Below are 14,361 nucleotides of genomic sequence, written 5' to 3' on the forward strand. Positions count from 1 at the left end.
GTGAAGTAAAAAAGTCTTCTGGCTGAGTATGTGCTGAGGCAGGAAAATGGATTGAGTTGATATGCTCATATTGTAACAAAAGAGCTTCCCTACATTGAGGAACATTTTCCACACCCACTTTCTGAATTCATCTTGAAATATTTTATTCAGAGTCTGGATGGTACCAATTTTCTGGGCTATATATTCCCAGCCAATGTAGCTGTTATTCCTGAGAGATTATTAACTCAAAGAATAAAATTAGGAAATTTTAGATTTCTAATTTTGTATAAAACTACTACTAATAATAGAAAAGGAAGGAAGAAAAAATAGGACAAAAAGTATAAATAATTGGACAGACTTCCCTTGCCAAATCAAAATTAAGCATTAGAAATATCTGAAACATATAATTAAAAATATTGGGACTATGAAAAAGAAGTAAGCAGTCAAAAGAAATAACCAAATGAAAATATTATGTAAAAATTTAAATACAGTAATAGCCAAAAGACAAAATGGATGATAATAAAATACTGAACCCCTGAAATAATTCCAGGTTGAGATGTTTTTATAGATTAGTCTTTGCAAACTCTCTAAAATATATAATCCCTTTCTCTCACTCATTACACAGAAAAGAGTTTTACTGATTCTTCAGAGAAACAGAACCAATAGGATGATATAAACATAGAAATTGATTCAAAATTGGCTTTGTAGTCCCAGCTACTCAGGAGGCTGAGACATGAGAATCACTTGAGCCTGGAAGGCGGAGGTTGCAGTGAGCTGAGATTGCACCACTGCACTCCAGCCTGGGCAACAGAGTGAGACTCTCAAACAAAAAACAAATTTAAATTTGTATTGAAATAAAAATTTAAAAATAGAAAAAAATGTAAAGTGTTTTTAAATTTATTAAGTTCCAAAATGGTTTATTCCTAGAATGCTGGCATGATATAATGTCATAAAATCTAGTAAGATGACATGTGCATGCACACACACACCCCTTTGGTAGCTAAATTTAACAAAGTAAGTTGCTTAGTTTTGAGTGTTTTCATCATAAAATGCTGTTGGAGATTTACTGAAATTTTTTCAGTATTAGTTGGAAAAAGTTTGTTTTTACTCCTTACAGAAATTTTGTGGCAAGTCATCTTACTTACAGCCTACTTAAAAGAAAAAATGTCTCAAAACATTTCAACTAAAAAAAAAGGATGTGCGTTATTACCACTACTTCTTAAAATATACTGAAACTTCTAGATGAAACATTAAGTCAGAGGAAATAAGAAATAGAGGTATAGGATCCAATTAATAATGATTTCTTGATTTATTTTGCTTATAAAAGACATCATAACAGCGTACATATATAAATATACATAGTCCTATAAATTCAGCAGTTAGCCTATCCAAAATAAAAGTTCAAAAGTTCACTGTGTTCCAAGGGTATTATTTCCAATATGGCTACATACCCCCTACCAGACCAACTTGTCCTTATAACTAAAAACAGCAAATAAAAAATTAAAAAGATGCCTAGAAGGCACTGGGAGTAGCAGGCAGATACTGAAGGAAAGAAGGGAACTTACACTCTTAGGAAGGAAATGGCATTGAAAGAGTTTCCCTATGCTTACAGCTTTTAATGTAAGGACAGAGTATAGAATTTCAATAGTAAATGTATTGGTTTGATGAGAAGGTCTAGGTTGTAGAAATCATTGCAACAGCAACTATAAACAGAGGCCGTGAAATCCAAGAAAGAAGAGAGACAGATAAGGGAAGCCTCAATTCTTGATATAATTTTGCTCAAACTATTGGTTAATTCATGAACCGTAAATGCCTGCAGATGACTCCAAGTAGCACAGGTAAGCTTAGAAAAAACAAACAGAAATCACAACACAAAAACTGTTTTGAGTCCCTTCTCATCATTAAGAAAATACTCTTTAGAAGAACCTAATAGAATTCAATTTCTAAGACATGTTATACACAATGCACAGGATGCAATCCAAAATTTCTCAACATATGTAAAACAGAAAAACTTGAGTATTCACAAAAGACAAGTAATCAATGAAGACAAAACCCAAGGCGAATTAGATGTTGGAACTAATATATAAGCATAGAGTGATTACCCCAAGCTACTACTTGACTAGCTCTGCATAATTAAACTTTTGTCTGCTGCAATACTGTGGTGTCAATGAACTGGTTTTATCTGTGCAGCAAGCTGGAAGAACATGTTGGGCAATTACACTTTCCATTTATTATCAGGAACAAGGCAAGTGTGTGCCCCCTCATGACTCCTATTCAATATCATACTAGAAGTTTTAGCTAATGCAATAAAACAATAAAAGGAAACAAAAGGTATACGTTTTGTAACGGAAGACATAAAACTGTCTTCTTCATCTAAGACGTTATTGTCTATGTAGACAATCTCAAGTAATTGGCAGCTTTCCTGGAATTAGTAAGTGGTTGTAGTAAGGTTTCATGATACAAAGTTAATATACAGAATTAAATTGCTTTCTTACAAACCAGCAATGAAAAAATGTAAAATGAAATGAAAAACACAATATATTTACATTAGCAACAAAAATAAAATACTTAGCATAAATATCACAAACTATATAACACATATATTTCCCCTATATGAGGAAATCTAGAAAAATCTGATTAAAGAAATCAAGAAGATATAAATAAATTGGTTAATATTTTATATTCATGGATAGAAAAACTCAGTATTATTAGATTACCAGGTTTTTCCAATGTGACTTATGGATTCAATGCAATACCCATTAAAATCTCTGCAAGTTATTTTGTGCATATCAGCAAACTGATTCTGATGTTTTTAGGGAATAGTAAAAGACCTAAAATAGCAAAAATAACATTGAAGAACAACAAAGACATAGGACTGACCCTACCTGACTTTAAGACTTAATATAAAGCTATAGTAATCAAGATAGCATGGTATTTATAAAATAATAGACAAATAGATCAATGGTACAGAAGACAGAGTCCAGAAATAGAGTCACACAAATTCACTCAATTGATCTTTGACAAAGTAGCAAAGGCAATACAAAGGATAAAGGACAACCATTTCAACAAATGGTGTGAAACAATTGAACATTCTCATGCTAAAATTTGAAGCTAGACAGAGATCTGGTAGTTTCCACAATAATTAACTAAATATGGATCAGAGATGTAAATATACAACTCAACATTATCAAACTTTTAGAAGTTACTTTTAAGTAAATGAAAAGACAAGTTATGGATGGAAAGAAAATTTTTAAAATGTATATCTAATAGGAGACTTGTATCCCAAATATAAAAGACTTCTTAAAACTTAATAAGAAAACAACCCAATTTAAAAAATGGGCAAATGATCTAAACAAACACTTCAACAAATAAGATATACAAATGCCAAATAAGCATATAAAGAAATGCTCAGCATCATATATGAATAAGAAATTGCATATTAAAACAATAATGGGGGAGCATTATACATTGTGAGAATGTTTAACAACAGGAATTCTTATTCATTGCTGATAGGAATGAAAAATCATACAGCCGCTTAAAGGGTTTGGCAGTTCCTTACAAGACTAAATATACTCATCATACAATTCAGCAGTCATGATGTTAAAGTACTTTTTTCAGATTAAAACACGTTTTCCCCTATACCTATGACTGTCGAATTGATATTTAGATTATGTAATGAATGTTTGAAAATCAATGAGAAAAGTGAAGGAAACCATTTAGAAAGCAGGTAACTGATATAGTATGCTATTATTATAAAAAGAAATTTTGATGTCCAGAATGTTTATTATAAGGCTCTTGGACTATTTTATAAGCAGAGAAATGCAAATTAAAAGAATGCTATGGCTCTTTTGGCAATCAGAATGGCAGACAATAGAAAATCTGAGAAATAGAGAGACTGAGAAATAGAAAATCTGCGAAAATAGAGAGACTGGGTACAAATGTGAAACCTCATGTACTGCTGATGGGATTGTTGATTGAGATAGCCACCAAAAAAACAATCATCAAATGGTTAGTGAAATTGAGTACATTTATGTCCTAGACATCAGCAATCCCAATATAGATACATAAATCAATAGATCGTTAGATATAGATGAATAGTGAAAAAAACGTATTGTATTACTCCATTCTCACACTGCTAATGAAGACATACCTGAGACTGGGTAACTTATAAAGAAAACAGGTTTAATTGACTCACAGTTCAGCATGGCTGGGGAGGCCTCCAGAAACTTACAGTGGTGGTGGAATGGGAAGCAAACATATCCTTCTTTACATGATGGCAGGATAGAGAAGCACCAAGTGAAAGGGGAAATGCCCCATGTAAAACCGTCAGATCTCATAAGAACTCACTCACTGTAACAAGAACAGAATGTAGGTAACTGCCCTCATGATTCAATTACCTTCTGCTGGGTCCCTTCCACAATATGTGGGGATTATGAGAACTACAATTCAAGATGAGAATTGGGTGGGGACAGAAACATACCACATCATTCTATCCTTGGCCCCTCCCAAATCTCATGTCCTCACATTGCAAAACACAATCATGCTTTTCCAATAGTCCACCAAAGTCTTAGCTCATTCCAGCATTAACCCAAAAGTCCAAGTCCAAAGTCACATCTGAGACAAGGAAAGTGCCTTCTGCCTATGAGCCTAGTTAGTTACTTCCTAGATACAATGGAGGTGCAGGCATTTGGTAAATACACCCATTCCAAATGGGAGAAATTGACCAAAACAAAGGAGCTCCAGGCCCCATGCAATTTCAAAATCCAACAGGGCAGTCAGTCTTAAAGCTCTGAAATGATCTCCTTTGACTCCATGTCTCACATCCAGGTCATGCTGATGTAAGAGGTGGGTGCCCACGGCCTTCAGCAGCTCTGCCCCTGTGGCTTTGCAGGGTACAGCCCTCTTCCTGGCTGCTATCACAGGCTGCTGTTGAGTGTCTGCAGCTTTCCCAGGTGCATGGTGCCAGCTGTCAGTGGATCTACCATTCTGGGGTCTGGAGGAAGGTGGCCCTCTTCTCAGAGCTCCACTAGGCAGTGTCCCAGTGGAAACTGTGTGGGGGCTTCAACCCTACACTTTGTTTCCATTCTACCCTAGCAGAGGTTCTTCATGAGGGCCCTGCCCCTGCAGCAGACTTTTGCCTGGACATCCAGGCATTTCCATACGTCCTTTGAAATCTAGGAAGAGGTTCCCAATCCTCAATTCTTGGCATCTGTGAACCCACAGGCTCATACCATGAGGAAGCTGCCAAGGATTGGGGCTTGCACCTTGTGAAGCCATGGCCCTAGCTGTACCTTGGTCCCTTTTAGCCATGGCTGGAACACAGAGCACCAAGTCTTGAGATGGCACAAAACACCAAGGCCCTGGGCCATGCCTACAAAACCATTATTTCCTCCTAGGTCTCTGGGCCTGTGATTGGAGGGGCTGCTGGAAGACCTCTGACATGTCCTGGAGACATTTTCCCCATTGTCTTGGTGATTATATATATTTGGCTCCTCATTACTTATGCAAATTTCTGCAGCAGACTTGAATTTCTCTTCAGAAAAAGGGTTTTTCTTTTCTATTGCATCCTCAGGCTGCAAATTTTCCAAACTTTTATGCTCTGCTTTCCTTTTAAACATGAGTTCCAATTTCAAACCATCTCTTTGTGAATGAATAAAACTGAATGCTTTTAAGAGCACCCAATTCACTTCTTGAATGCTTTGCTGTTCAGAACTGACTTCCACCGGATACCCTAAATCATCTCTCTCATGTTCCAAGTGCCACAGATCTCTAGGGCAGAGGCAAAATGCTGCCAGTCTCTTTCCTAAAATACATGATTATAAAGAGTCACCTTTGCTCCAGTTCCCAAAAAGTTCCTCATCTCTATATGTGACCACCTCAGCCTGGACTTTATTTTCCATATCACTATCAGTATTTTGGTCCAAGCCATTTAACAAGTATCTGCGAAGTTCCAAACTTTCCCACATTTTCCTGTCTTCTTCTGAGCCCTCCAAACTTTTCCACCCTCTACTCATTACCCAGTTTTAAAGTCGTTTCCACATTTTTGGGTATCTTTACAGCAGCAACCCATTCCCAGTACCAATACTGTATTAGTCCATTCTCCTGCTGCTAATAAAAACATACCTGAGATTGGATAATTTATAAAGGAAAGAGGTTTAAGTGACTCACAGTTTAGCATGGCTGGGGAGTCCTCAAGAAACTTACAATCATGGTGGAAGGGGAAGCAAACATGTACTTCTTCACATGGTGGCAGCAAGGAGAAGTGCAGAGTGAAGGAGGAGAAAGCCCTTTATAAAACCATTAGATCTTGTGAGAACTCACTCAGTATCACAGAACAGCATGGAGGTAAGCACCCCCATGATTCAATTACCTTCCACTAGGTCCCTCCCATGACACGTGGGGATTATGGGAACTACAATTCAAGATGAGATTTGGGTGGGGACACAGCCAAACCATATCATTAATGAACATAAAAATAAGAATATGTATAAGCATGTTCACTGTAGCACTATTTGTACTATCAGGGATTCGGGCACAATTCAGAATGTGGATAAGCATAGTCTGAGGAATATGTGTAATTGGGCACTATGCAGCAATCAGTTTTAATATACTGATGTTAATGTTTTGATATAAGTGTAGTAATATTAAATATTAAACACGGAAGATATTAAAAACATGGTGTTTATTAAAAAACACCATTTTTAATAAAAAAATGCAGCGAATAAAGCTCTTTTCAGGAAAAATATATTTCTAAGAAATTTATTAATATATTTGAGCAGTGAAGGGACTGTAATAGCAATGACATTGAGAGGTGAAGGGGAAACACAATACAATAAAACAAGATATTAGGGTGTGTGGTAAACTAATCCATGCATTTACTTTTCTATTCAATAATCATTTAATGAGTGCCTTTCTAGGATCAAGCAGTGTTGTAGGCAATGGGAATACAGCTCTGAAGAAACGAGCAAAAAACCTAGAAAGACAAAAATATACATGTATATAGGCCATCTAATTAAAAAAAAACCTGTTCCAAGACTAGAACATGAACTTCACAAAACAACATTTACCCTAAATTGCTGATATATATGTGCTTAACTTATTCTTTATGGGAAATGCAAATGAAAAACACAATGAGGTACTAATATACCCCAACTAAAATGACTACACTTTTAACAACAATCGACAATACCAAGTATTGGTGGGGCAATAGATGAATTTCTTTTACGTTGCTGGGGAGTATGTGAATGTGACAGTTTGCACTAAAATTAAGTAATGCTTACACTATGATCCAATAATTAAACTCCGAAGTATATACCTAAGATACATAAATGAGTTTTTCCAGAAAAAAAGTTGAAAAGCAGTGTTCATAGCAGCTTTATTCATGAAAGTCCCAACTAGAAACAACCAAATGCCATCAACGGGTGAAAGGTAAAACAAATAGTGGTTCATTTTTGTAAAATAGTAGTATTCATTCCATGAAACAGCAATTAAAAGAAAAAAAGAAGGAAAAAATACTGGTGCCTGCAACAACATGTTCTATTTCACCAATAATATATTCACTGAAATAAACCAGACAAATAGAACACAAACTGTATGATCCCAGTTATATGAATTTCAAGAAGCAACAAAACTAGTAGATATTCATAGAAGTCACATTAGTGACCTCTGAGGGAATATGAACTGGCAAGACTCACAGTGGAAATGTATGAAGTGCTGGAAATATTCTACATCTTCTTGGGGTGCTTGCATGTGTTTGTGTATGCATTAGGTGCACAGTAAAAATTCATATATCTCATAGACTTTATTATGTATTATATAATAAGTTTTATGATATATATAGTATAATGTGTATTATTATATACAATTTGATAATTATAATACATTATTTTTTATATTTATTATATATTTTATATATGAGACAGAAAGAGAGGAGGGGGTATTAGCGTCATTATTTCATGAATTTGTCCTAGAAATGAAAAATAGGTATATCATTAATGTAATTATTCAACAGATATTCCATCTATTTTATTCTTAAAAACACATCAAATTTCTCCACGATAAGTACATTTAGAGAATTTTTTTTCTAGTTTTCTTAGGAAGGTTTGATATTGTAGCAGGTTTTTTACTCCATAAGAAATGTCAGGAAGATTTCTATGTGTTGGGTTATATAGAAAGATGAGAGTATAGAAAAATAATACCAAAAAGATAAAGAAAAACTATGAAAAAAAGGAATTTCAAAAGTATTAAAATTTATGCCTCAAAGCTGTGGGTTAGGTCATTGTTAATCACCTTAGTATAATTTCCTTTTAATTTTGCGAGAAATCAGTGTGTAGTTTTTTAGAACTATCCTGTGGACAATTAATAACAATACCATTAAAAATAGCAGAAAAATTCAAACATCTTTATATAAATCGAGACCTTGTGTGAGGATTCAACCTAGAAAATTATAAAATTTTATTGAGAACAATTAAGCAACACCTATGTAAACTAGGTTATCTTATGCTTATTTACTGGAAGAGTCAATAGTGCAATTCTAAGTCTCACTAATTGATCTCTAGAAAAGCAGAATTCCAATAAAAATCTCTGCAGATTTTCTGCTGCATGGAAATTTATAATTTGGTTCTAAAATTTATATGGAAATGCAAAGCCAAGCATAGCCAAGTCAATTTTGAAGAACAAAGGTAGGAAATTTACACTGCCATATATCAAGGATCTACTGTAAAGCCATAGGAATGCGAACAGTTTACTACTGACACAAGGTTAAATGAACTAAGCCTTGGAACAGAGTGCATTATAGAAACAGACTCATACATCTATATTCATTTGATTTAATTTTAAAAAGTAAAATTAAAGGAAAACTTTTAATATATGGTGCTGGGTTGAATAGAAATCCATAAAAGAAAAAATAGCTGTCTGGACTACTTCACATCACATGCAAAAATAAATTCTTACTGGATTTTTCCACTCAAATGTAAAATATAAACCATAAAGCTTTTGAAAGCATAAGAGAAGATAAGCAGAGCTTTCTTCAACAGGTTGCATAAAAGTGTTATCTATGGCAGAAAAAAATGATACAGAGGACAGTGTTAACATGAAGAAATCTTGTTCATCATAGATTCCATTAATATAATAAAAAAGCAAGCTGCAGACTAAGAGAAGACATTTGCATTATATGTATTTGTAATTCCTACACCAGGAATTACAGTTATTCTATAAGTCTTATAAATCAATTAAAACAGAAAGAAAGTCTAGTAGAAAAATAGACAAAAGTCTTCAAATAACACTTAATGCAGAATTTTCAGAATGAAGAGAAGATATGTCCAATTGCCAACTATATATTTACATTAAAGTGTTAATGATGCTTTTAAATTCTCTGATCATCTGGCACCATATTCTATGAGTTATAGACAATATGTTTCTCCTACAAATATAAAATGATTTGCTGAGATACGAGTCTTCTCAACACCCTGCTCAGTATGCTTCTTTTATTGTTGGTCTTGGGGTTCCTTTTCTTCCCTTTGCCCGATATTCCTTACCTCTTTCTCTTCCTCTTTGCATAAAAACATTTTAAAAATAAGGACAAGTATTCACAGAACTATTACTATAATACCTTATATAGTATTCATACTTAAATAGTAAGTCTTCTCATTCTTCCTCATACAATTGAGGAACAAAAAATTCATTGAGGTTTGTCTCCTAGCCCCAGAGCTTGCAAAAAGTAGAGATGGAGTTCCATCTGATTCTACGAACCTTGCAGTATTGATGTGACTGCTGTGATATAAGTCATCCCATTGCTATGCACTGACTGTAATATAAGAATTCACTGTTTAACACTTCACATATATAATCTTTAATTTACACAAGAATCCAATTAGGTAAGAATAAACATTATCGCCTTTTATGTAATAAGAAACAGAAAATTAGTTTGAGAAAAAAGATCTCACTTATCTTTCTCTCCTCTCACTCCGTATAATACAGGCCTACCTTGAAGATACAGTGGGTTTGGTTGCAGACCACCTCAATAAAACAAATATTGCAAGAAAGCACATCACAAAAATGTTTTGGTTTCCCAGTGCATATAAAAGTTATATATATATATCTTGCCTTGTAATCTAGTGTGTACAAAACCATTAGGTCTAAAAAACACAGTGTGTATACCTTAATTAAAAATAATTTATTGCTAAAATACGGATTATCTGAGCCTCCAGTGAGTCAAAATATTTTTGCTGCTGGCAAGTCTTGGTTTGATGTTGATAACTGCTGACTGATCAAAGTGGTGGTTGCTGAAAGATGGAGTGGCTGTGGCAATTGCTTAAAATAAGAAAACAATGAAGTTTGCTGCATCTATTGACTCTTTCATGACAGATTTCTCTGTAGTATGCAATACTGTTTGAAAGCACTTTACTCACAGTACATACAGTACAACTTCTTTCAAAATTGAGATATGTCCTTTCACATCCTGCTACTGCTTTATCAGTTGAGAAGCAACTGCTTTTCTAAACATTTGGTTGCCATTTCAACAATGTTCACAGTATCCTTATCAGGAAAAGATCTCCTCTCAAGAAATCTAATTTCTTGCCTTATCTATAAAAAAAAAAACTCATTAGTTTAATTAACTTTTGTCAAGAAATTGCAGCAATTCAGTCCTATCTTCAGACTCCACTTCTATTTCCAGTTCTCTTGCTGTTTCTACCACATCTGCAGTTATTTGCTCTACTGATATCTTGAACCCCTCAAAGTCATCCATGAGGGTCAGAATCTTCTTCCAAATTGCTAATAATGATGATATTTTAACCACCTTCCATAATATCAGTTATGTTCTTAATGGTATCTGGAATGATGAATCTTTTCCAAAAAAATATTGATTGAATGCCTGGATTTATCAGAGGAATCTATGGCAGCTACAGTCTTAGGAAATGTGTTTCTTAAATAATAAGACTTGAAAGTCAGAATTACTCCTTGATCCATGGACTGCAGAATGGATTATTTGTCCACAGGCATGAAAACAATGTTAATACTTTTGCTTTATCAGAGCTCTTGGGTGACTAAATGCGTTGTCAGTGTGCAGTACTGTTTAAAATGAATCTTTTTTTCTGAGCAGTAGGTCTCAACAGTGGGCTTTAAATATTCATTAGACCACACTGTAAAAAGAGGTGCTGTTATCCATGCTTTGTTGTTATATTTATAGAGCACAGCAGAATAGGTTTAGCACAATTCTTAAGTATCCTGTTATTTTCAGAATGGTAAATATGCATTGGCTTAACTTGAAGTCACCAGCTATTAATACATTGGCTCCTGATATGGTTTGGCTCTGTCCCCACCCAAATCTCACCTTGAATTGTAATAATCCTCATGTGTCAAGGGCAGGGCCAGGTGGAGATAATTGAATCATGGAGGCAGTTTCCCCAACACTGTTCTCACGTTAATAAATAAGTCTCAAGAGATCTGATGGTTTTATAAATGGGAGATCCCCTGCACAAACTCTCTTGCTGGCTGCCATGTAAGACATGACTTTGCTCCTCATTCACCTTCTGCCATAATTGTGAGGCCTCCCCGGCCATGTGAAACTGTGTATCATTTAAACCCCTTTCCTTTATAAATTACCCAATTACAGATATATCTTTATTAGCAGCATGAGAACAGACTAATACAGCCCCTAATAAGAGAGTCAGCTTGTCCTTAAAACTTTGAAGTCAAGCATTGACTTATTACCTCTAGCTATAAAAGTCCTAGATGGCATTTTCTTCCAATGGAAGGCTGCTTCATCTATGTTGAAAATCTGTTGTTTACTGTGGCCATCTTCATCAGTAATATTAGCTAGGTCTTCTGGATAACTTTTTGCATCTTGTACATCTGCAATTGTTGACTCACCTTGTAATTTTATATTATGGAGGTGGCTTCTTTTCTTAAATCTTATGACCTAACCTCTGCTAGCTTCCAACTTTTCTTTTGCAACTTCCTTACCTCTGTCAGCCTTCACTGAATTGAAGAGAGTTAGATCCTTGCTCTGGATTATGCTTTGGCTTAAGGAACTATAATGTCTGGTTTGATTTTCTATCCAGATCACTAAAACTTTCTCCAGATCAGCAATAAGGCTGTTTTACCATCTTATCATTTGCGTGTTCACTGGTATAGCACTTTTCTTTTTTTAAGCTAGTTAATTGAAACAGTGACAGTGGAGAAAGAACAAAGACATTTGTAACTAGTTGTGATCAATTAGTTATAGACACCGGCACACTTGGACCAGCCAAAGTTACCGTTTAATTTCTTTCAAGTACTTTTCTTTTCCATTGACAACATAGCTGATGGTTTGATGCAAGAATCCTAGCTTTCAGCCATTCTCTGTTTGCAGCATGCCCTTTTTATTAAGCTGAATAATTTCTAGCTTTTGATTTAAAGTGAGGGACATGATATTTTTTCTTTGGCTTGAACACTTAGAGGCCATTGTAAGGTTACAAATTGGCCTAATTTCAATATTTTTATGGCTTAGGGAATAGAGAGGCCTGGGAAGATGAAGAGACTTGGATAAGTACCCAGTGGTGGAGCAGTCAGTACACACAATATTCATTTATTAAATTTGGCGTCTTATATGGATGTGGTTTGTGGAGCCCCAAAAACTATTACAATAGTAACATCAAGTAGCACTGACCACAGATGACCATAACATGTATATGGTCATCTGTGACCAATATGAAAAAGTTTGAAATATTGACAGGATTATCAAAATGTGACACAGAGACATAAAGTGAGTACATGCTTTTGGAAAAATGGTTCTGATAGACTTGCTGTATGCAGGGTTGCCACAATTTGTAGAAAATGCAGTATGGGTCAAATGCAATAAAACACGGCACAATTAAAGAAGGTATGCCTACCTATATTACATCTTATATGCATAATATATTAACACATTAACATTAATATATGCTAATATCTTAAATACCAATATTTAACGATATATTAATGTCCAATACATGTTATATTTTTCATTAATAATCTATATATTAGATAAAGGGAGAGATAAGTGATCTCCTTTCTCAAACTGTATTTGCACTATGGTTTGTACCTTATTAAATAGCTCCTGATGGTTGTTAGAAGAATATCATTTGAAACAAAACTTCTGTCACTCCAGGAAACAGAAAACTTGTACACAATGGTATGTGAGAAAGAAAATAGTTTTGTTATTAAATAAATATTAAAACAGAATGTGATGCAAACCACAAGCAACCCGCTAGAGATTGCAGAAAAGAAATCTCACCCTTTGATAACTGAGCAGATACAACCTATTACATACATGTTTTCAAGATAAATAATAACTAGTCCTCAGGTAAAATAACTCAAAAGTACCATTTGTCACATATGATTTATTCTAAATTTACCTGGAACTAGGGTGACTATTTGTATTAGTAAACTGTTTTTATCCAAAGGAAAAAGAAACTTCTTATACTGTGATGACAGGAGTTCATTTTGCAATTTGGAGGAAGGTGCTCATTTAAATTAGGCTTCTACCTTCTTACAAAAACTGGGAGGTTGGGATGCTTCAATTTTTGAAGATTATATTTCAAAGAGATTGTTCCCAGGTTCTTGAGAAAGATATGACTTGCTCTAAAAGCTGGCAAGAACCTTATTTTGCTTTTCAAAATATTTAAATACATTTCAAAGAGGCAGAGAAATAACTTACAATGACATGTTTTTTAATGTAAAATTTATCAGAAAAGAGATGAGAGGAGTGTCTTTACCCTTTTGTACCAGAGGTTTTTTCTCCTTTGATTTGTATTTATCTTCACATAGACTATATTCCAAAGTATGTAATTTACAATATACAGTTGGCCCTCCATATCTGTGTGGTTCACATACACAAATTCAACCAATCACAGATCAAAAATATTTGGAAAAAAACACAAAAATAATATAATTATATAAAATTATACAAATAAAAACCCCAGTACAGTATAACTGCTATTACATAGTATTACATTGTATTATATTAGGTATTGTAAGTAATTCAGAGATAATTAAAGTATTTGAGAGGATGTGTGTAGGTTATAACCAAATACTATGCCATTTTACTTTAGGACTTTAGCATGGGTTGACTTTGGCATCTGTGGGTGGTCCTGGAAACAGTCCCTTTAACAATTGTACTATATACTTCTCCACAAACTGTTTAATTCATATCATCTCTCCCAACTAGATTTTACCTTTTTTTTGGCAATGTAGATGTATTACTCAATTACTGTTTTGTTAAGAATTTTGGGAGACTAAATTAAGAAGGGCTGGGAGATTTCCATTCTTTGACTAGCAAACTATGCAAAATCTAGCTAGAATAAAATAGTTTTCTAATAGTGATGAAAGGGGCTTGGGGGTGGATTGGAAAGTATTTTAAGA

This window comes from Hylobates moloch, unplaced genomic scaffold (assembly GCF_009828535.3).
Source record: "Hylobates moloch isolate HMO894 unplaced genomic scaffold, HMol_V3 SCAFFOLD_15, whole genome shotgun sequence".
Classification (NCBI taxonomy): domain Eukaryota; kingdom Metazoa; phylum Chordata; class Mammalia; order Primates; family Hylobatidae; genus Hylobates; species Hylobates moloch.